Here is a 316-nt window from a genome sequence, read left to right on the forward strand (position 1 = left end):
GTCACTCATATAGTTACAAACACTAAAGGGAATTAAGGAAATAGAGAAGGTGCAATTGATGTAGTAGTCGTTGCAAATCCTAATCTTACCAACACCACTACTACAGTTACCCTAGCAACTACCTCTACTGTGATAATTCCATCTGCTTTTACTCAAGGATTTGTGACAATGGAAGAGCTCTAAATACTATTAAATCAGAAGAACAAGAGCTTGAATTTTTTTGAGTTTGATCTCAAGTTACCTTACCCGGCCAGTGTAGCCACAAAGCCATACCCTAAATACTATACTAACTCCAAGTTCAAACAATTCAATGGAA

This window comes from Theobroma umbraticum, unplaced genomic scaffold (assembly GCF_002168275.2).
Source record: "Theobroma umbraticum cultivar Fairchild unplaced genomic scaffold, ASM216827v3 scaffold_81.0, whole genome shotgun sequence".
NCBI classification, from domain to species: domain Eukaryota; kingdom Viridiplantae; phylum Streptophyta; class Magnoliopsida; order Malvales; family Malvaceae; genus Theobroma; species Theobroma umbraticum.